Source organism: Staurois parvus, unplaced genomic scaffold (genome assembly GCF_062004578.1).
Source record: "Staurois parvus isolate SC_StPar_1 unplaced genomic scaffold, SC_StPar_1.0 ptg000634l, whole genome shotgun sequence".
Lineage (NCBI taxonomy): Eukaryota > Metazoa > Chordata > Amphibia > Anura > Ranidae > Staurois > Staurois parvus.
In genome coordinates, this window is record NW_028318430.1 from 16,018,947 (window position 1) to 16,041,281 (window position 22,335).

Below are 22,335 nucleotides of genomic sequence, written 5' to 3' on the forward strand. Positions count from 1 at the left end.
GATACAATGTTTCAACCGCTGTACATGTGAAGGAACTGTCAGAGAACTGTCAGAAATAGCGGAGCTCTCTGCAGGGACACTTTTGCCGGCTGATCGGGAAAAATCCGATTCGCGCACCCGAAGTAGGCTAATATTCGGATTCGACGCGAATCGAATTTTTCCTGAAATTCGAATCGAATTCCACTTTTCCTGGTTCGATTCGCTCATCTCTAATACTCATGTTTCACACTGTCATGCTTAGTCATTGAGCTACACGACATTAAAAACAGAAGGTTATGCACTGTACACAACCAATTATAGCTGAAACTCTCATGTGTCACATAATAAAGCAACTGATTTAACCCTTCATATAAAACTACAACATCATTCACTCTAGCTGTTATATCATGTTTATAAAAGACCTTGACTGCAAATGGCAACAACTTATCCTTAAACTATTTTAAGTATCATAAGTACTCTGAAAAAGTTACTTTAACCAGTATGTAGGTGATATGCCAAATTTAAGCGCAAGTTGTGAAAAGTTCAAGGACAATGTTCTTATCAGCAACTAACACTTTTTAGGAAATTCTTTTCTCCCTGAGCTTTATTTATTATAAAGCATGGTCTTTTGATCCAATTGATTTATTCAATGTTGCACGAAAGTTATCTTTTTTATACATTTGTATACTTTTGTCTTACCAAGTGTTGCTCATATAGAAGTCCAGCTTGCTTTATCTGAGCCAAAATCAATACTGCAAATGGAATGAAGTAGGAAATAGAGAGCTGCTATCATCATAGCTAAATATCCTGGCTGACCACTTTAGAAGTAATACTGTTAACAGTGCCATTCAGTGTCACTTTTATTCATAGCAATGCATTTATCAGTTGATGGAATTGCTACTAATTGTTCTCTGAGATGGCTGAGACAATGACCATTGGTGTACTGAATTGCAAACAGTAGATTAATCTCAAAATAAGATCTTAGGTAGATTGCTTTCAGGTGCTTTCCTTAACCTTGTTCTCTGCCTGAGCTTTAATTGCTAAATATATTTTCTAAGATGCTACAGGTTACATTCAAAATAAGAATTGTCTGTAAAAGATAAGAAAACAAATACCGTAATTACATTCTGTGTTTAATATTTTATTTATAAGAAAGGCTAGAACCTATTTGTTTTGCTCTCATATATAGACTTAAAAATGTAGTGTGTTAGGATTTCTGAAAGATGATGAACATTGAATATTATAACCGAGGACATTGTTTAATCTTAAAAAAAGATTAAAAATGTATAATTTAATTGAAATAGGTCCTTTTGTAATTTGTTTTTTGTTAGTTCTTTTGACATAGAGTATCTCAATTATAGGTGATTCTATAATGTGAATATTATGTAACTGCATGATTGCCAAAAAAATTCAAACAAATTGTAAACTATAGAACAAACAGTGAAACAATAGCTGCACTCAAAAAACACCAATACAAAAACTCAATACGGGCTATTCAGTTCTTGTTGCACTATTGATATCCAGTTATTGTTATCAATGGTGCAACAATAACTGGATATCACATAGGTGTTTCTATGTAACAATAGACATGGCACTTTCATAACTATGCACTTTTTATTGGTTTGTGAAGAAAAGAACATTAATAGATACAAGGGGTGAGGTTCGGGTTCAGGTCTGCAATTTGTTCTAAACCCTTACTGAATGTTCTGTAGGTAGCAAAATGCTGTGTATTTCAGAGAATTTTGGGGTTAGGAAGGGAAGGGTTTTTATCTTTTTTCATCCTTTGTTTTATCTTAGTTTTGCTCATGTCCTGCAGCTTCTGTATAGAGTGTTCCTGTCCACATACACTGCAGTAATAACAGCTTGCATTTGTTCTTTCATGGGGCACATTTTCATATGGTTGTGGGCTACAATAATGTTTTTAAATCGAGACAACATTGGAGTATTACTTGATATCATGTACCTGGTGAAGACTGGAATGTTGTGGAGGCCTCTCTTGTACCTCTTGCCCAACACTCCTGAAGGTGGAGACAGAGAGTGTGATGGCAAGGAGTGGCACAAGTGCTGGAGTAGCTGGCTAGTGAAGTCCACTCTGTAAGTGGATAGAGCTGGTAGTCGCAGTCCTTGGAAAAGGATGCAGGAGCAGCTTGGCACCACAGCAGAAGACAGAAGCAGAGCCAGGAGGCAGGCAGTGGTCAGTAACAACCAGGCAGTGAGGGACCGAATCGGCAAGTAGAGTAAGTCTAAGAGGCTGGCCAAGGTCAGTAACAGCTGGGCAAAGCAGTACAAAATCAGCAGGCAAAGACAAGTCCAGTAAACAGTCTGGGGTCAGAGTTACCACATAAACAGAGCTGAGACAGGAGCAGAAGAAGATTCCAAGGGTAAGCTGGGTCATACACAGATAAGCAGTTACAGTTACGGTACTTAGGTCTCAGGAGCATGGGAACAAATTGAAGACAATTCAGCAACTGCTCATAATAACAGACCAGTTTAAATAGGCCACTGGGTGCCAAGGAAGCATGCTAATTGGTATGTCCACACGCACATGTGTGCACACATGCATGCATGATGAACTGGCACAGTACATTTAACATTGCTGGAGCACAGGTCCACACTGGTTTTCTAGAGCTGGGAATTCAGGTTACCTTACAGTTGGCATTTTGCATCAGCATAGAAGCTTATAGTTTCCTTTGGGAGAGCATGTGACAAGCTAATTTACAGGCAGGAGATTTTGGGAGACAGGTGCAGAATGTTGTTACACCAGGCACCCAAGCAAGGACCTTAATATCAATATCATCAGCTAATATTTTTATTAAAGTTAGAAATTAAAGCTCATCTCTTGGGAAAGAAAAACTGCTTCCTTGCAGTGGGGCAGCCCCTGCACTGCAATGGTTAAATTCGCATGTATATCTAGTGAAAAAGGAGCAGCAGTTTTACTTACCTGGTCCTCTACTACTCTACTACTTCTATTTGTTGCCTATTTGTTTTTACTAAACACTAACCTGAAGATTATATTTTGAATGAGATTGTGGATTTGACATGTTTTTGTTGACTATTTTTAAGCATTTTATTAAAAATAGTCAATGGTTAATTTTTAAAAGTAACATTTTTTATAGATTTTAGACTTTTGGTAGTTAAAACATAAAAAAGCTTTTTTGCTCCAGCTGAAATGAAATAAGAATGGGGTAATGCTTTTGTATTTAAGCAAAGATAAATGTGAAAGTTAAAAAATCAATTATACATCCAAAATATGTGATGCTAGAAAATTATTAAATGCCCCCAATGACAGTGCTTAGCCCCCACTGATCTCTCTTTTAATATATACATACACCAAACAGTTGTAGCATTAGTGATCACTCTCCTATCCTTTACACAAACTGTTCACTCAGATTTTTATGCTCAAACAATGGAAACATTTTAAAAAATGCTTCTCCTTAATGTGTACAGTTGCAAGAAAAAGTATGTGAACCCCTTGGGATTACGTGGAGTTTTGCATGAATTGGGCATAAAATGTGCTCTGAACGTCATCTAAGTCACAACAATAGAAGAACACAGTCTGCTGAACATAATACTACACAAACATTAGATGTTGCCATGGTTTAATTGCACATAACATGTAAACATTCACAGTGCAGGGAGGAAAAAGTATGTGAAGCCCTAGCTTAATGACTTCTCCCAGAGCTAATTGGAGCCAGGAGTGAGCCAACCTTGACTCCAATCAGTGGGATGATATTGGATGTGTTGCTGACAGCTGTCCTGCCCTTAAAAAACACACACCTGTTTTGGGTTTACTGGTTTCAAGAAGCACTGTCTGATGTGAACCATGCCTCACAGAAAAGAGCTCTCAGAAGACCTACGATCAAGAATTGTTGACTTGCATGAAGCTGGAAAGGGTTACAAAAGTTTCTCCAAAAGCCTTGATGTTCATGTGTCCACGGTAAGACAGACTGTCTACAAATGGAGAATGTTTAGCACTGTTGCTACTCTCCCTATGCGTGGTCGTCCTGTAAAAATGACTGCAAGAGCACATCGCAGAATGCTGCATGAGGTAAAGAAGAATCCCAGAGTGTCAGCTAAAGACCTACAGAAATCTCTGGCACATGCTAACATTTTTGTTGACACATCTACAATAAGGAAAACATTAAACAAGAATGGAGTACATGGGAGGACACCACGGAGGAAGCCATTGCTGTCCAAAAAGAATATTGCAGCACGTTTGAAGTTTGCAAAAGAGCACCTGGATGTTCCACAGCACTACTGGCAAAATATACTGTGGGCAGATGAAACCAAGATTGAGTTGTTTGGGAAGAACACACAACACTATGTGTGGAGAAAAAAAGGCACAGCACACCAACATCAAAACCTCATCCCCACTGTAAAACATGGCGGAGGGAGCATCATGGTTTGGGGCTGCTTTGCTGCCTCAATGCCTGGACAGATTGTTGTCATTGATGGGAAAATGAATTCCAGAGTTTATCAAGGCATTTTGCAGGAAAACGTACGACCATCTGTCCGCCAACTGAAGCTCCGCAGAGGATGGGTGATGCAACAGGGCAATGACCCAAAGCATACAAGTCATTCAACAAAACAATGGCTGCAACAGCACAGAATACGCCTTCTGGAGTGGCCCAGTCAGAGTCCTGACCTCAACCCGATTGAAATGCTGTGGCATGACCTTAAGAGAGCGATTCACACCAGACATCCCAAGAATACTGCTACACTGAAACAGTTTTGTGAAGAGGAGTGGTCCAAAATGACTCCAGATCGTTGTGCAGGTCTGATCTGCAACTACAGGAAACGTTTGGTTGAGGGTATTGCTGCCAAAGGAGGGTCAACCAGTTATTAAGTCCAAAGGTTCACATACTTTTTCCTCCCTGCACTGTGAATGTTTACATGTTATGTGCAATTAAACCATGGCAACATCTAATGTTTGTGTAGTATTATGTTCAGCAGACTGTGTTCTTCTATTGTTGTGACTTAGATGACGTTCAGAGCACATTTTATGCCCAATTCATGCAAAACTCCACCTAATCCCAAGGGGTTCACATACTTTTTCTTGCAACTGTAATATATAACAACAACATCAATCTTTATCTAGAAATGCACTCACAGCCTTTTCTTTCATTCACATATCAACCTGAGGACTTATCCATTCAGATCCACTGATAAAGGCTACCACAATATCACCTTGAACCCTGCAGTCTGTTTAGATTTATTATAAAAATCATGACCACAAGTACTATTGTACGCATAGATAATTGATATGTTTCAGACACCTCCTGTGTCTATCCTCTGAAAACAAGTAATCTATATGTTTGTTAAATCTGCATGTTTTTTTGTGAAGATATAATCAGTGGTTACTTTGAATATCTGAAAAATCACAGTACACAGTGCTGAGCAAAAGGTAAGGCGATTGCTAAAGCTACAGGTGGTATTATTATTTGTAAAGATATTGGTTACTTTGTGAATATAAGCAAGAAAATGTGCATGAACAAAGCTGTGTAAAGGATAGTAGGGATTATCACTAAAGCCACAAATGTTTGGTGTATCTGCATATAGGAGTAAAGCATCGACAGAGTATTGCAGCAATTGCATCAATCCCTAGGGGTGTGCACTGTCATGTACAAATTACATTGGTATGTATTTCCTTTTGAAAATAGCTTGATTTTTAGCCTCGAAAATTGGCAGAAATTACTATCAAGATTCACCCCCAAAAAAACTTTAATGGGGTTCACAGATTTCAAGCAGAATGGAAATACTCCCATTAATTGAACCCAAGCAAATTTGATCATCCCCAATTGTTGCCATACATTTTGCCTCACACTGAGTGTTCTGACCTAGATCACTACTATTAAAGAGGATGCACATCCTGAAATGCTTGTTGGGGCATTACAGTGGCTAAATGGTTAGCATTTCCACCTGGCAGCACTAGGGTCGAATCCCAACCATGGCACCACCTGCCTGGAGTTTGCATGCTCTCCCTGTGGCTGTGTGGGTTTCCTCCCACGCTCCAAAGACATTCTTAGCTCCTATCTAAAATGACCCTAGTATGTGTATGTATGAATGTAAATTAGGGACCTTAGATTGTACACTTTTTGAAGGTTGGAGGCTAATGTGAATGTTATATATATATATATATATATATATATATATATGTAAAGCGCTGTGTAAATTGACAGTGTTATATAAGTACCTTTAATAAATAATAAAAATAAATATAAGACAATAATTCATAACCCCACTGCTGCCATACTTGGGATACACTCACCACTTTAATAAAAGTACTGTCATCTGGTCACTTTTAAGCACTGCCATTTTGTTTTTACAGTGTCATAGCTAGTACAGATAGCCAAACTACTATATTAAATGTATTGAGCATGTATTTTCTCTACAGAAGGATGTTGAATGACTATTTTTACATAACGTAGTGTGTTATTAAGCAATAATCTGACCTACAGCCTTTTCACACTTTTCAGGAATCATTTTTAAAGAGAGCAGACTACTAATCTTTAGGGATGAGCTCAGTGTTCAGTCCGAACATTCAGAATGGATCAATATGACAGCTCTTGGCTTCCAATGGTTGCTAAGGAAGTAGAGGGTGCTTGCACCCACCACATCCTCACCAAACACTGACATCACCCATACATTCACTTGCATGGTCTAGACTCCCTGGCTATTTAATCAAATGGACAGGGAATGTAGCAGTTACATAATTGCTTAAATATAGCCACATGACCATATTCAGATAATAATATTGTCCAAATATTTCCATGACCATATTTGGGCAATGATGTACAACCCTACCCCATCTTTATATAGCTGATAACAGCTCAGGGAGCTGTCATTTGGCTTTGTGTAGCATCAGGATCTGTCATGTGCTGCAAGTCTTCTTTCATTCATTGAAGCAGTGAACATCTTGATTGTTGATGGATTTACAATGAGGGCCTTTTTTTTTTAAAACAAAGGACTTGCCAGATGTTTGGGTGTCTTTATTTCTAGGTGACATTTTTTTGTGAAATAATAAGGGCACTATATACCCCACACTCATTCATGATGGGGGGTATCTGGAAGTCCCCTTATTATTAAAAAGACTTTAAGATTCTAATAAGCCCCCTGCCTACAGACCCCTACAACTACCAGTCAGGGTTGTGGGGAAGATACCCTTGTCTGCATCAACATGGGAACAAAGTGCTTTACCAGGGAGAATCCCCATGTTGAGAGCAAGTGGCCTGGTGTGATTTGCAGGCTGGCATGCTTATCCTCCCTTTGTTCTTGGCCAGCCAAGCTGCATGCTAGCATTAATGGTCCGGTATGGATTTTTAGGGGGCTTCACACATTTGTTTGTTCATTTACATGGAGTCCCCCTTAAAACCTCCCTTAAAAAAGCAACAGTGATATTTACAAAGAAAACACATGACATAGTTTAAATTGCTGCAAACAACTTAATTCCTGACTCACTAACAGGCCCTTGATGGTTTGCTTTGTATTTTTGGGGGACATTTGGGGTTTGTGTGTTACTATTTCCTTTCTTTTTTCCTTTATAAATGTCAGCGCTTTAAAGAATCATCTGGGTGGATTCACAGCCAAAATTCTCCTTACAGCTATAATTGAGGAAACATAGGAAAAGTTATGATACTACTGCACAATAGCACCATTTGCATCTTAGCATACATGATGTTCATCAAAGTAGGCATACTAACAATAGCATACATTGTTAGTATTTGTACATTCTCTATTATTTCTTCATATATATTATCTAAAAACACAGAATGCACACAAACACGAAACTTATGTATAAATTGTAATTTAATAAAACATACTTGTACTATATTATTATATTTTATGAATTTGTATGTTTGCATAGTGATGCCAATTAGCGAAACAAAAAAGAATGAATATCCTACCAAAGAGATCTTTGTTACTTTGCACACTGTGAGAGCATTTAACTTACTGAACATTTTATAAGCCTTAAAATCCCTGTGTAACTAAATAAGTTGCAAAATCATAATATTTTTCAGTACATTTTCTTTCAAAGCAAACATCTGTATAAATCAAATTATAGCCATTGATATGCTACATTTCATACACAGTTATGAAAAGAGCAGTTCTTGAGCATGTTGAACCAGGTCTCTTCACAGAATATTAATTTGATATCAGTGTTAACAGCAGAATTGCATAGGTCACACTTCATTACTAAAAGACCATGGAGGCCTTCTCTCTGTAAATCTCTTTGACTTGTTCTTGTCTTACGACACAAAAGCCCTATTTGTACACATATAAGTATGAATTTAAATACATAGAAAAAGAAAACATCATAGGCAGTCCTGAAAAAGCAAAAACCTCTTCTCTTAGGGTAACATCATTTATAATCATAAATCAAGCTGAAGCCAAGCTTATTTACTTCTTTCCTAAACTGGATCTGAGGGGAAATGGAAACTAACTGTGGTGTTATAAAAATAGAATTTTCTTCTACTGCTGTTTCTAAGAAGAACAAAGCTTCAATTAATCAAATGACTTGCAGTGGATTTGACATTTATTTGTAGAAGATTGCAGAGTAACGCTGGCCATGCTTATTAGACTAAGTATGAGTAAACTGTGATCTGTAGTTCATGAGGATTGTTTGATCTGGCATTAGAATAAAGCTGGGAGGGCATAACAGGGATAGTTGTTACCCAACAAGTTGTCAGTCTTGCAATCTTTAAGCACTTGCCTATCGGGCACTTATACACCCCTTCCTGCCCAAGCCAATTTTCAGCTTTCAGTGCTGTTGCACTTTAAATGACAATTGCGAGGTCATACAATACTGCACCCATATGAAATTTTTATCATTTTTTTTTCACACAAATAGAGCTTTCTTTTGGTGGTATGTACTCACCGCTGAGTGATATTTTTGTGTGTGCTATAAACAAAAAAAGAGCACAAATTTTGAAAAAAAAAGTTTCTTTGTTTCTATTATAAAATTTTTCTCCTTCACTGATGTGCGTTGGTGAGGCTGCACTGATAGGCAGCACCGATAGGCACTGATAGGCGGCACTGATAGGCACTGATAGGTGGCACTGATGAGGTGGTACTGATAGGCAGCACTGATGAGCTGGCACTGATATTTAACAATGATGGGCACTGATAGGTGGCACTGATGAGCCGGCACTGATATGTAACAATGATGGGCACTGATAGGCAGCACTGATGGGCACTGATTGGCAATACTGATAGGTGGAACTGATGAGCTGGCACTGATATGCAACAATGGTGGGCACTGATGGGTGGCACTGACTGACGGTACTGACTGGCGGCACTGCTGGGTGGCACTGCTTGGCAGCACTGATGGGTGGCACTGCTGGGTGGCACTGCTGGGCACAGGTGGGTGGTACTGCTGGGCACTGATCATCAGTGCACTGATCATCAGTGCCCTGATGATCGGTGCCGATCCGTCCTCCGACAATTGCCGGTTATTGGCAGTACTTTCCTCAGGCTGTTACAGCGTGAGGAAAGTGCAGCCGGTAATCGGCAACTGCCCACAATCCGGTGATCTGCTTTGTCATTGGATACGGCTGATCACGTGGTAAAAGGCCGCTGTGATTGGCCTTTTACCACATCACGTGATCAGCTGTGTCCGTAGGGCAGCAGCTACAGTTTTTGTAGCTGCTGACTTTTATTTTTTGTAGGGTTGACTGGAGCTCCACTTTAAGTTTTTTTTTTTCGAAATTTGTAGAACACCAAATTTATAATCATTTTATTTGCTCCAATATTGGATGTTTCATATCATTTCTTCCCATATATCACCTATAGAACAGACAACATAATGTTGATGGAAAGAATTTTTCACACACTTTATGACACTATGGGTTGGGTTATACTAAAACTGGAGAGTACAAAACAGGGGCAGGCTGACAAGTCTTGGGGCCCCCAGGCAATAGGGGATCATGGGGCCCCTGTGTCCTTGCCCAAACTCAAAAAAGCCTATGAAAATGGCACCAGGGGTATCTCATGGGGCCCCCTACTGACCCCAGGCCCTCAGGCAGTGCCCGAGTTTCCAAATGGTCAGTCCGCCCCTGGTACAAAATCTGGTGGAGCTCTGCATGGAAACCAATCAGCTTCCAGTTTATTTTCTCAAAGCTTAATTGAACAAGCTGAAGTTAAAAGCTGATTGGCTTTTAGTAAATCAACAGATAAATGGTATCTATCGTCTTCTAACAGACATGTGACAGACAGACTGATTCTGTATACTACCATTATTAAGGCTTTATTTGTCTTTCCTCTTTTGTTGTTGATATAATCACAAGGTACATACTGTATACACAAGGTTTATAATGTGAGCTTTCTGATTGTATTACCTCTCTATCAAAAGTGTAGTTTTTCTATACCAGTAAAGAGTGATATGTCCGGGATGCCAATTTTATGATACTGTTTTTTGTATGTCTACACTGTACCTTTTGTGTGCTGCTATTGAAATGAACACTTCATAAACAAAATAAAATATCATTGGGTTATGACTGTGAGGCTCTATAATGAATCTTTTAGGAAGAGCAATCAAAGCAACAATCTAGTGAAGTAAAATTCTAACTAATGTGAATAGAGCATCTCAAATAAATTTATATAATAGAAATAAGCATTAAAAAAACATTTAAACTTTGATTAAAATATAGACTGTGGTTAGGATAAGTATACCTCCACACTCATAAAGGCTGAGAACTGACAACAGCTAGTGTCAAAGAGAAGTATTACTCCCAAATTGAATGACTCTTCTCTACCCCCCTACAAAGATGCCCACCCAATAATGTTACAGTGCCCCCCACTCTGGCCCGTGTCAGGTACCAGTTTTCCATCTTGATTCATTTTTGCTTGACTTTGGAGCATGTTGTAATTGTTAAAACAATGCATAATGTTTCATTGCAATTTAAATGTGCTACAACTGCTAGTACCAGACAGTATGGCTGCTTTTATTAAGTTAGTGAGGTCAGAAAGGTCAGAAAGTGAAAAAAATCATGAAAATTATTTGTTTTATGCCAAACCAATGAAAAAAAATTTAAACCAAAACTAGATCTATTTAATTCTATCTTTCATTAATATCTATGTTAAATTGTTTGTCATGTAAAGGAAAAGAAAGCTACACACAAGCCCTCATGCAGACATCAGACTTAATTCATTATAATAGAAGGAAAATTATATTTTTATTACTGTTTGTTATTTCCTATTTATTTTTTAATTTAAAAAGGTATTTTCAAATAAGCAAAGGCCTTATTGCATTGATCAGTTGAACTTACCACTTGCATATTAAAATAATGATTGTTGGGGATATTTTGTATTTAACTGCTTGCCCCCCACCCTATAGCAGAAGTACTGCTACAGCAGTGGTTCTCAACCTTTCTAACGCCGCGACCCCTTAATACAGTTCCTCATGTTGTGGTGACCCCCAACCATAAAATTATTTTCGTTGCTACTTCAGAACTGTAATTTTGCAGTGGGAGGAATAGTGCCCCATCATTGGTATCAGTGGGAGGACTAGCGCCCCATCATTGGTATCAGTGGGAGGAATAGTGTCCCATCGTTGGTATCAGTGGGAGGAATAGTGCCCCATCACTAATGTCAGTGGGAGGAATAGTGTCCCATCGTTGGTATCAGTGGGAGGAATAGTGTCCCGCCATTGGTGTCAGTGGGAGGAATAGTGCCCCATCATTGGTATCAGTGGGAGGAATAGTGCCCCATCATTGGTATCAGTGGGAGGACTAGCGCCCCATCACTGATGTCAGTGGGAGGAATAGTGTCCCATCGTTGGTATCAGTGGGAGGAATAGTGCCCCATCGTTGGTGTCAGTGGGAGGAATAGTGCCCCATCATTGGTATCAGTGGGAGGAATAGTGCCCCATCATTGGTGTCAGTGGGAGGAATAGTGCCCCATCATTGGTGTCAGTGGGGGGAATAGTGCTCCATCATTGGTGTCAGTGGGAGGAATAGTGTCCCATCATTGGTGTCAGTGGGAGGAATAGTGCCCCATCATTGGTATCAGTGGGAGGAATAGTGTCCCATCATTGGTGTCAGTGGGAGGAATAGTGTCCCATCATTGGTGTCAGTGGGAGGAATAGTGCCCCATCATTGGTGTCAGTGGGAGGAATAGTGCCCCATCATTGGTGTCAGTGGGAGGAATAGTGCCCCATCATTGGTGTCAGTGGGAGGAATAGTGCCCCATCATTGGTGTCAGTGGGAGGAATAGTGCCCCATCATTGGTATCAGTGGGAGGAATAGTGCCCCATCATTGGTGTCAGTGGGAGGAATAGTGCCCCATCATTGGTATCAGTGGGAGGAATAGTGCCTCATCATTGGTATCAGTGGGAGGAATAGTGCCCCATCATTGGTGTCAGTGGGAGGAATAGTGCCTATCATTGGTGTCAGTGGGGGGAGGAATAGTGCCCCATCGTTGGTGTCAGTGGGGGGAGGAATAGTGCCTATCATTGGTGTCAGTGGGGGGAGGAATAGTGCCCCATCGTTGGTGTCAGTGGGGGGAGGAATAGTGCCCCATCGTTGGTGTCAGTGGGGGGAGGAATAGTGCCCCATCGTTGGTGTCAGTGGGGGGAGGAATAGTGCCCCATCGTTGGTGTCAGTGGGGGGAGGAATAGTGCCCCATCGTTGGTGTCAGTGGGAGGAATAGTGCCCCATCGTTGGTGTCAGTGGGAGGAATAGTGCCCCATCGTTGGTGTCAGTGGGGGGAGGAATAGTGCCTATCATTGGTGTCAGTGGGGGGAGGAATAGTGCCCCATCGTTGGTGTCAGTGGGGGGAGGAATAGTGCCCCATCGTTGGTATTAGTGACACAAATGATGGGGCACTATTCCTCCCACTGACACCAATGATACTTACCTTGCTGACCCCTGCTCCAGCCTGGGCTCGCTCTCTCCCTCTCCCATCTACAGCCTGCAGAAGCAAAATTTGCACTTACCTGTCAGCTGTCTTCCTTCTCTGGCCTCTCTCCTCTTCACTCGGTCCTGCAGCTCCCTCGATCTTCTTCGATCTGCGCGCTCTGCCGCTCGGCTCCTCCTCTCCAAGCTCCACCTCCTCGCCGGTGATTGGCCGCCTGTGTGCCTCTCCTGAGCTACAGTTCCGGTGGCCAATCAGCGGCGAGGAGGCGGAGCTGTTGAGTGATCCCAGAGGTGTGGCCAGGTTACAGGGGCAGCATATCATCCCGCCCACAGATCGCGAGACAGAGCAGCGGTGTCTCGGTTCCTAAGACCATCGGAAATATGTTTTCCGATGGTCTTAGGCGACCCCTGGGAAATGGTCGTTCGACCCCCAAAGGGGTCGTGACCCCCAGGTTGAGAACCGCTGTGCTACAGGGTGGCAGAGCTGCACAAAATTACGCTATATATGTGATTTGCATTTCTGGGTAGCGGGGAGTGCGCCCTACCCGCACTGCCATTGGTGGCTAGGGATGTCAATCACTGAATTCCGGCCAAAGATTCCCTGCTGGCAACCAGGGATCATCAGGGAAAGCTGACAGGGCGGAGACCTGTGTGTAAACAACACAGGTCTCTCTCCTGTCAGCAAGGACATGCTGTGTTGTATCTCTCTGCAAAGCAGAGGGATACAAAGCAGCATGTCTACATAGTAAAACACACACAGCCAAACACACACAGCACACAGTTAACCCTTTGATCGCTCCAGATGTTAACCCCTACCTGCCCAGTATCATTGGTACAGTGTCAGTGCTTTTTATTAGCACTGATCACTGTATTAGCATCACTGGGGATGTCAGTGACAGTTAGTCAGTTCCCACCCAGTCCCGCAGTCCCGCTATAAGTCACTGGCTGCCCCCATTACTAGTATAAAAAAAAATAAAGTAAAAATTCCAGTGTAAACGCTATAACTTTCACATAAACCAATTGAATTAAATTACACAGATTGTTTTTTTTTTTTAGCAAAGACGTAGAAGGATATATTTTGGCCTAAGTTTATGTTGAAATTTGATTTTTAAAATGTTTTAATTGGATATGTTTTATAGCAAAAAAGTAAAAAATATAATTTATTTCAAAATTGTCAGTCTGTTTTTGTTTATAGCACAAAAAATAAAAAACACGGAGGTGATCAAATAACACCAAAAGAAAGCTCTATTTGTGGGGAAAAATTACTTAAATTTCATTTATGTACAGCATTGCATGACCGCCCAATTATCAATTAAAGTAAAGCAGTGACGTATTGCAAAAAATGACCTGGTCAGGAAGGGGGGTAAATCCTCTGGAGGGCAAGTGGTTAAAAGTCCATTCATAGAGGCTATTGCAGAAATCCAGACATATGTACCATACAGTACAATCCAGTGATTTATTTATTAAAAACATTAAATGGTATTTTATATACAGCCACCAAAGTTACCTGTTATTGTATTATTTTAGCTTTATATAATTCCTTGCTCAGCAGCACTCAGGCTGGGAAAGGGGGATCAAGCAGTGTCAGCCAATAAGATTCTACTACAGGTCACAGTCCTGTTCACAATGACAGGAAGCGATGACCTGCTTATAGCTACCTGTGTCATCTGTCACTGGTGCCTGGATAGCAAGAGTGGCTGAGCAAAATCATGAGTCCTTTTGTATTTATTTAGTAGTGTATCAGGTCTTCAGCTTTGAAAAACATACTGATCAATAAGAAATAGTAGTGGAGGTTTAAGAACTATTGTTACATATTACATGTGAGAATATAAGAATTCTAAACTATTGTAAGTACACAAAAGAGTTGATCTACTAAAGTTAAAACCACTGTTCGAGGGGACACGGCCTGCCGTATGGAGGCGTAGGACGCTGAGATTCGCTGCTTCAGCTCTGACCGGCTCTATCACGGTGCACAGTGCAATACTCCGGAATCCTTCTGAGCACACATGGGCAAGTGCAGCTGCAGTGAGGGTCGCCGACCTAGAGGACCCCCTCAAGGAAGTGAAATCAGCTGCTTTTTCACTAGATCCAGCTCACATTGCCAGGGTTCCCCAGCCTTCAAGATGGCGTGGACCCGCTCCTCCAGCCACCATGCAGCCTCACAGGTGAATACCGGACACCGCACACACTCACCTCTGGAGTCAATTATTTGCTTCATCCGAGGGCAAATCTGCGGTCTATTACACTATGGGAGACCTTCTTGCTTTTCTCAGAGCTTTTGAACTACCTCAAATATCTTTACCTGACTGGCCACTAAAGTCGGCTACTCCTGGGCTCCCGTTGAAGACCGGCTGGCAACCCCACCTCAAGAAGAAGCGCCCCCGCTCTGCAACCTCTAAATCTCCAGCAGGTTGAGGCCTACCACGGCCAGCTTCGCTTTCCAATGTTTCTGGCTCCTTGCCCAATGCTCTCCATGTTTACCCTTAGCTCTTGAGAAGCACGCCGGACTTGATTTTGTGTGTTTCTGATGCTGCATTATATTTCTAACATTGTGTTTGCTTTTTTATTTTTTTGGCAGTGCTGGTTTTACACCTATTGTATTTGTAGGGGTGCCACTCTGAGGAGGAGCAGATTTTTGTATTTTATTTCTTTTTTTTCCGCCTGTTTACACGGATGTCATCTTCTCGGGGCGGTCTTGGGAGGGGATAGGGTTTACAGCCCCCTTTGCTCCTAATGTCTACCCTTTCAGTTATTGGCTGGTTGGGGCAGGTTGCACTATGTGCCACCCATATCTCCCACATTAGGGTTTTCAATGCCTTTCATGGGATTGATTTTGATGCTTAGCATAGTATGGTACTGTGGGACCTTGAGATTTGACCTTTCTCTCTCGGTGTCTGTGCAATATGTTACCTGCTCTATTTGGGAGTTAGTTGTAGATCACAGTGTTATTACAAGGTCTTATGGTCATTTTTACATATGGATCTCCTTCTTTTTTCTTTAACTTTTTCTCCATATTGCTGTTTTTATTTTTTTGTTTCTTTCCCTTGTTTTGTCTGGGCAGGGGACTTCCTCTACGTAGCTGTTTTCTCACCTGCTGGTCATTTATTTTGGCAACCTCCTTAAGGTTAAGGGTATCCTCCCTCAACTGTAGAGGGTTTAACACTCCTGAGAAGCGTAGACAAATTCTCTATCACTTCCACAAAGCTAAAACCCAAATTCTCTTACTTCAAGAGATGCATTTCCATTCAGGCTCTATTCCACCTTTAGTCAACAAGTATTTTCCTGTTTGGTACCATAGTACCAACCCCCTGTCTAGATCCAAGGGAGTCTCTATCGCATATCATCACTCATTTTAACCCTGGGGTATTAGACTCATCCATAGACCCATCACGTCATTACATCTTTTTAAAACTGAAGTATATGCAATTGATATTTAATGTTGCTAATGTTTACTCTCCTAACCAAGAACAACTGCATTTCTTCTCAGTTGTAACGGACCGCCTGCAATCCTTTGCAACTGCTAATTTGATCTTGGGGGATCTTAATGTGCTACTGATCCCAAGACTAGATTCCTCTACTGGTAAGTCAACTATCTCACCAACACACTTGTCTAAGATTCGTTCTCTTCTTTCCCGATTTGCACTGACTGACATCTGTCAGATATTGAATCCGACCACCAGGGATATACTTATTTTTCAGCTGCACATACCTCCTATAGCAGGATTGATTACATTTTCGTATCCAAATCTCTTTTGGACCTTGACTCGTCCGCCTCCATTGGTGTTAAACTGTGGTCTGATCATGCTCCGATACATTTCTCGTTAGGCCGGCTCCCCACAGTGTTCCAAGGTTACTCTTGGAGACTGAACCATAATCTCTTGACTGACCCTGTCTGTACGCAAGCGATATCCCAAGCTATCAGGGACTTTTCTATGTTCACAACCAAACTCACCCAACCATACAATGGGAAGCGCTGAAGAATGTCTTACATGTCATATTTAGCCAGAATGGCTCTAGTTAAAACGTGAACGTGCATCTGACATTCGCCGTTTACTTCTTCTGATTTCCACCCACAAATGCACTTTGCAGCCTGACATATTGCTGCAACTTTCCAATGCCCATTGGGAGCTCCTTAGCTTGTTTACGAAGCACTCGCTAATCGCCCGGGATAAAATGTGGCATGTACGATATTCCCAGGCTAATAAATGCAGTAAACATCTTTCGCTGGTTATTCGCCCTAGACTTCATAGACAAACTATCCCTTAACTTCTTTCCGCAACTAATGTTAAACTACACAAAAACTCTAAAATACTCTCTAAATTTACCTGATATTACTCCGCATTATATAATCTACCCCTTCCACAGGGCTTAGACTCACCCACTGGACAGTTAGATATGCAGGCCTACATCAGGAGATGGCTTTACCTGCTATCCCTGCTATCGAGGCAGAGGACTTGGATGCCCCTCTACAACTTATATTTGAATTCTTGCAGACCATTAAGGGCCTTAAAAACAGAAAGTGCCCAGGCCTTCATGGGTTCTCTCACAGATTTTATAAAGTATTCGCCCCTCTCTTAGCACCCATGTTAACGAAAGCTTTTGAAGCTATTGACAACTCATACTCTGCTTCCTCACAATTGCTTTGAGCCCAAATAAAGGTCATACCCAAGACGAGGAAGGATCCCTGTATTTGTAGCAATTATAGACCCATCTCTTTGCTTAACATGGATCTAAAACGTTTTGCTAAAATCATTGCTATCCGTTTATCCCCGCTTTTACCTGACTAAATTCATAAGGATCAGGTTGGTTTCGTTCTTGGTAGGGAGGCAAAGACAACACCACTAAGACCCTTCATCTTATATCTTATGCTCAACGCCACCATGTTCCAGCTTGTTTACATGTGTGTGATGCCACAAAGGCATTTGACAGGGTCCGTTGGCCTTTTCTTCATCCCTCATTGGTCCAATTGGGCTTGGGCCCTAAAATGCTCACTAGAATTATGTCCCTTTATTCCTTGCCCTCAGCTATAGTTCTGGCAAACAGGACCCAATCTGACAAGTTTTCCATTGCTAATGGTACCAGACAGGGGTGCCCCCTTCTATTTGCTGTAGTCGTAGAACACTTAGCCCACGCAATATGTAACAATGAGGCTATAAAAGGTATCCACATTCCATCCTCTCACTGCAAATTGTCTTTATATGCGGATGACCTTTTACTTTACGTAACTCAACATCAGTATTTCTTCTCTTTTACATGAACTTCACAGATTTGGATCATTTAGCAAATTTAAATTGACTATTGCAAAAACGGAAGCTTTGAACATATTTTTGCCCGACCCTGTCCTTTCCTCTCTTAAGAGTGACTTTTCCTTTAAATGGCAAGCTAAGTCTATCACGTACTTGGGTACAGAGATACCAGTGCACACCCATGATCTTAATTTTAGTTCCCTACTCACCAAAATCAGACGATCTTTAGAATCTTGGCATCATCTAAAAGCTTCTTGGTTTGTGAGACTAAGTTTGTTTTAAAAATGGACATATTGCCTAAATTGTTGTACCTATTGCAGAGAATACAGAACAAACTTTCGGTAGCTTTCTTTCGGACCCTTCGTTCTCTTGCCATAAGATTCATCTGGCAAAATCATCCATCCAGATTGAGACACAAACTCTTATGTTACCCCAAACCTGATGGGCCTCCCAGATTTTGAGCTATATCACGTATCAGCCTTACTCTCCCGAATCTTGGAATGGTTCCCACGTCCCTTGGTGAAATCCTCCACACTTATTGAAGAAGATATGTCCCCGGTTGATTTACAGGTGCTGTTGTGGGGCTATGGTGCCACTTTCCAATCCATGTCCTAATTTTTGCCTTTGACAGTGGCCTCTCTTTCCCTCTAGTACCATCGCCGAGACTCGTATTCCCTCTCCACTGACCTGTGTCCCCTCACTCCTTTATTTGATAATCCGGCTTTACCGGAGAGCAGAGACGTTTTTAACTATGGCTCGTATGATCGACTTTCTTGGCCAACAGCACATACTTTTTTACATCATACATCAGGCTCCTTTCTGCCATCTGGCAACAGTGTCTCTGGACTCATGGACTGGCTGACATCTTACCGCTTATCTCTGTACTGTAAAATTATACACGACTCCAAACAGATACTCAGACCCTTAACAGAATTTGAAAAATTCTGTCTTAGCGCAGAACCGCTTCATCATTCCCTATCACAGATTTATAAAATTGTTTTGCACCACACTCACCAGGTTTCGCCCACCTATTCAAGACTCTGGTTGAGGGATCTGGCGGTTGAGATTTCCTCTGAGGAATGGCAAACAGCTTTTTTGTTTATACACAAGTCTTCCGTTTCTGCCTACACTCAAGAGAAGAATTATAAATTGATCTCTAGATGGTACCGAGATCCAGTATCTATTCACAAGATTTTCCCCTCTTCATCCGATATATGCTGGCGCTGTCACGAGGAAAGGGGGACATACCTCCATATCTGGTGGGATTGTGGTCAAATTTGTCCATTCTGGATGCAGGTATTTCAGATATTTACTGAGATATATGATGAGTCTCTTCCCTTTTCCCCCAAAATAGTATTACTATCTGTCCTACCTGGCACTGTTAAATCTCAAAAGTCTAGTCTTTTGCGATTTATTCTATCAGCTGCAAGATAACTTGTCTCTAAATTTTGGAAAACCACAACTACCCCACCACTAAATTTTTGGGTAGATACCATTAATGATATAATGCTGACAGAGGAAATGCAGGCTAAGGAAGCAGACACACATAGGGACAGACATAAGAAATGATGGTCTCTTTGGGTACATTATTCTTCTTTGGATAAACTCCATAATAGACTCCCCCACCCACGGTGTTTGAGTTGATTTCATCCTTTTAGCAGGTTTTCCCTCAGTCTACCCCCCTTTTCTTTTTTTTTTCACTTTTTCATTTTGGTTTCATTTTACATTTCCTTACAGGGGGAAATGTCTTGCCCATTGGTTTTCCACCCCTCCTCTTTCCACTTGGAAGTCCTCATGCCCAATAATATTGTTCCCCCCCCTTTTGTTTTTTTTTCTTCTTCTTCTTCTCTCTCTTTCATTATTCCTCTTTTCTTCTTACACTGTATATATCTTATCATTTGCACTACATGATTATATAATTTGTCACTACTTGTGCTCCTGAGGCTGCATTTATGTACAGTTGCAAGAAAAAGTATGTGAACCCCTTGGGATTACATGGAGTTTTGCATGAATTGGGCATAAAATGTGCTCTGAACGTCATCTAAGTTACAAAAATAGAAGAACACAGTCTGCTGAACATAATACTACACAAACATTAGATGTTGCCATGGTTTAATTGCACATAACATGTAAACATTCACAGTGCAGGGAGGAAAAAGTATGTGAACCTTTGGACTTAATAACTGGTTAACCCTCCTTTGGCAGCAATAACCTCAACCAAACGTTTCCTGTAGTTGCAGATCAGACCTGCACAACGATCTGGAATAAGTTTGGACCACTCCTCTTCACAAAACTGTTTCAGTGTAGCAATATTCTTGGGATGTCTGGTGTGAATCGCTCTCTTAAGGTCATGCCACAGCATTTCAATCGGGTTGAGGTCAGGACTGGGCCACTCCAGAAGGCGTATTCTGTGCTGTTGCAGCCATTGTTTTGTTGAATTACTTGTATGCTTTGGGTCATTGTCCTGTTGCATCACCCATCCTCTGCGGAGCTTCAGTTGGCGGACAGATGGTCGTACGTTTTCCTGCAAAATGTCTTGATAAACTCTGGAATTCATTTTCCCATCAATGACAACAATCCGTCCAGGCCCTGAGGCAGCAAAGCAGCCCCAAACCATGATGCTCCCTCCGCCATGTTTTACAGTGGGGATGAGGTTTTGATGTTGGTGTGCTGTGCCTTTTTTTCTCCACACATAGTGTTGTGTGTTCTTCCCAAACAACTCAATCTTGGTTTCATCTGTCGACAGTATATTTTGCCAGTAGTGCTCTGGAACATCCAGGTGCTCTTTTGCAAACTTCAAACGTGCTGCAATATTCTTTTTGGACAGCAATGGATCCTCTGTGGTGTCCTCCTATGTACTCCATTCTTGTTTAATGTTTTCCTTATTGTAGATGTGTCAACAAAAATGTTAGCATGTGCCAGAGATTTCTGTAGGTCTTTAGCCGACACTCTGGGATTCTTCTTTACCTCATGCAGCATTCTGCGCTGTGCTCTTGCAGTAATTTTTACAGGACGACCACGCCTAGGGAGAGTAGCAACAGTGCTAAACTTTCTCCATTTGTAGACAGTCTGTCTTACCGTGGACACATGAACATCAAGGCTTTTGGAGATACTTTTGTAACCCTTTCCAGCTTCATGCAAGTCAACAATTCTTGATCGTAGGTCTTCTGAGAGCTCTTTTCTGCTAGGCATGGTTCACATCAGACAGTGCTTCTTGAAACCAGTAAACCCAAAACAGGCGTGTGTTTTTTAAGGGCAGGACAGCTGTCAGCAACACATCCAATATCATCACACTGATTGGAGTCAAGGTTGGCTCACTCCTGGCTCCAATTAGCTCTGGGAGAAGTCATTAAGCTAGGGCCTCGCATACTTTTTCCTCCCTGCACTGTAAATGTTTACATGTTATGTGCAATTAAACCATGGCAACATCTAATGTTTGTGTAGTATTATGTTCAGCAGACTGTGTTCTTCTATTGTTGTGACTTAGATGACGTTCAGAGCACATTTTATGCCCAATTCATGCAAAACTCCACGTAATCCCAAGGGGTTCACATACTTTTTCTTGCAACTGTAGGTTGCCTAATGGATAGAAGTGCTTTGGCCCTCCCGTATTTACATTGTTCTTAACATGGTTTATGTCTAAGGATAAGAGCAGTTGTGATGTAATAGCCGATTTCTACTTCCTGTTCTTTGAATTATTCTCACTGTATTTGCCCCTCCCCCTATTTTGGTCTTCCCCCTATTTTTTTCTGTACCCCACTTTCTATGTTTCAATAAAAATATATTCAACATAAAACCACTGTTCAAGGAAAATTTTGCTTAACTTAGTGAATGAGGTGAAGCTCTGCTGACTTCCATCATCCAGTCATGTGCAAGCAAAAAAAAAAGTTTTTCCTTTCACGTGAGTGGGTATTCTTTGCAAAGTGAATTTTCACTGCATTCAATAAGCTAAAAGAAAATTACTTTGCAAAGTGAAAATTCCCTTGCAAAGTGAACAGCATTTTCTTTTACTGAGGCAACCCCAATTGTCCTGGGTGGTAATTTTATGTGATTTTATCTCCTGGAACGGTAAACTATATATAATAGGGGAAGTAATAGTGAGCGCACCAAATATTCATTGAAGTAAAAAAATGCATTGACATAAAAATTATGCACAGATGACCTTACAGAATAAAGAATCCATATTCTTCAATACTAATTATTTAGCATGATATGATTAAGCACCTGTAGCAACCAACCAGAATTTAAACTGCTGAACA